Source organism: Schistocerca piceifrons, unplaced genomic scaffold, assembly GCF_021461385.2.
Source record: "Schistocerca piceifrons isolate TAMUIC-IGC-003096 unplaced genomic scaffold, iqSchPice1.1 HiC_scaffold_1978, whole genome shotgun sequence".
NCBI lineage: Eukaryota > Metazoa > Arthropoda > Insecta > Orthoptera > Acrididae > Schistocerca > Schistocerca piceifrons.
The window spans coordinates 127,501-130,000 of NW_025727876.1; positions in this window are offsets into that span (position 1 = coordinate 127,501).

The following is a 2,500-nucleotide window of genomic DNA, read 5'->3' on the forward strand; positions in this document are numbered from 1 at the left end:
CGGCGCGCAGCGCCGTCCCAAGTACTTGGTCGGGTTCGAGAGAGGCGCAATCGCCCGGAGTTAGGCGAGTAGACGCTTTCGGTGCGACCACCCGTGCTCCCAACTGAGCTTGCCGCTGCCGACAGAGGCCCGGGAGCGTGCTGTCGTGGCATTGCCGGCGGGAGACAACACGCGCCACCTACGGTGACCGGCAGCTCCAACGCCAGCGCCACAGAAGGACAAAAGCCCCACTTGGGTGCCGAAGCGAACTCTCCCAGCACAGCGCACGCGCCAACACATCCGCACAGCTGCGATACAAACCACCAGCGAGAACCGCTGGGGCGACCGAGCAGCAGACGGCGTCGCGGCGCCGAGCGCCGGGCGGCAGCGCATCCTCAACGCACACAGTCCTCAATCGGACCAGCACACTGAAGATGTCCACCGCGCTTCGCACCGGGCCCGCGAGGACCTACTTTGGCCGCACGGCGCCGCGCGCAGGGTGCGCCGGCGCGCAGCTGCGACGCCTGCCGCGTCCGTCGGCCGGCGCGCCTGCCACTGGCCGCCCCCACCAGCCGGCTGTAGCGCGTGCGCCCACGCACCGCGCGGCCAGCACGCCGGGAGGCGCCCCCTCACCGGCCGGGGACGGTCCCACCCAGCCACCGCCGCGTATCGCTTCACACCCAGATGCCGTTCAGTTTCGTCGGCATGGTGGGTATCGCTGGAACAACCGGTTAGTACCTCAACCTATCGTCGCCATCACCGATTCACCCCTAGCGAGAACAACCGCACCACAACAGGTTACCATTTGTTCATTTGCGTAACTTCACCAGAAAACGCAGGCGTCCATCGCCATTTGCAACTTCCACGATTATTGCATGCCTGTGTCAGGTGTCACGCCACACTACGTCTGCCCACATACACGCAACAAAATGTGCACGCCTAGACAATACGTGGAAGGTGGCCCCCGTACGTATGCGATGTCCATTGCTCGAACGACTGTCAACCGGCCTCTGTAGCATGTCGCAGATATGGAACGCGGTGCACCATGCCATCACGGTGTGTGAGGAGAGACGACTAGGTCCGAATACATCAACAGACAGCTCATGCTGATCGCCATCCACGGCGTCCGTTCCTCCCACACGTCTCTATGGCGTACCACACTGCAATCCAGCTCTCATAGGGAGACGACACGTAGCTGCGTGCACAATATTTGCACTGTATGGTCCGCCGTTTTTGGGCGCAGTCGTTGTACGGTCACACATGTGCCACGATGTATCATTCAGTACATAAGGACGAATGTGCAGTACAGATTGTGGTTTACGCGTACGACATTAGCGGACAGTTGACACAGGCCGCACCACAACGTAGCCTGAGTACGTCGCATGCGGAGGGCATTGAACATGCAAAGTTCTCACCAACCAGCTTGCGAAGGCAGGGGGCAAGGTGGGGACGTGGGGAGGGGCGGCATGTACGTCCTGCTGCCATCCACATTACAGTGTACAGCAGGAGCATGTGGAAAGTGAGCAAGACTTGCAAGGTGTTTAACATGAAGCGATACACAGGGGAGCGGGGAGTGCGAGTAGCGAACTATATTGCGAGGGTTGCGGGTGGGCAACACTACACTAATTGAACGAGTCGTATAACAATTACAGAGCAGGTTTAGGCGACAACGTGGGTTACGTTAGGCGACAACGTGGGTTACGTTAGGCGACAACGTGGGTTAGGTTAAGGCACGACGTGGGTTAGGTTAAGGCACGACATGGGTTAGGTTAAGGCACAACATGGGTTAGGTTAAGGCACAACATGGGTTAGGTTAAGGCACAACATGGGTTAGGTTAAGGCACAACATGGGTTAGGTTAAGGCACAACATGGGTTAGGTTAAGGCACAACATGGGTTAGGTTAAGGCACAACATGGGTTAGGTTAAGGCACAACATGGGTTAGGTTAAGGCACAACATGGGTTAGGTTAAGGCACAACATGGGTTAGGTTAAGGCACAACATGGGTTAGGTTAAGGCACAACATGGGTTAGGTTAAGGCACAACATGGGTTAGGTTAAGGCACAACATGGGTTAGGTTAAGGCACAACATGGGTTAGGTTAAGGCACAACATGGGTTAGGTTAAGGCACAACATGGGTTAGGTTAAGGCACAACATGGGTTAGGTTAAGGCACAACATGGGTTAGGTTAAGGCACAACATGGGTTAGGTTAAGGCACAACATGGGTTAGGTTAAGGCACAACATGGGTTAGGTTAAGGCACAACATGGGTTAGGTTAAGGCACAACATGGGTTAGGTTAAGGCACAACATGGGTTAGGTTAAGGCACAACATGGGTTAGGTTAAGGCACAACATGGGTTAGGTTAAGGCACAACATGGGTTAGGTTAAGGCACAACATGGGTTAGGTTAAGGCACAACATGGGTTAGGTTAAGGCACAACATGGGTTAGGTTAAGGCACAACATGGGTTAGGTTAAGGCACAACATGGGTTAGGTTAAGGCACAACATGGGTTAGGTTAA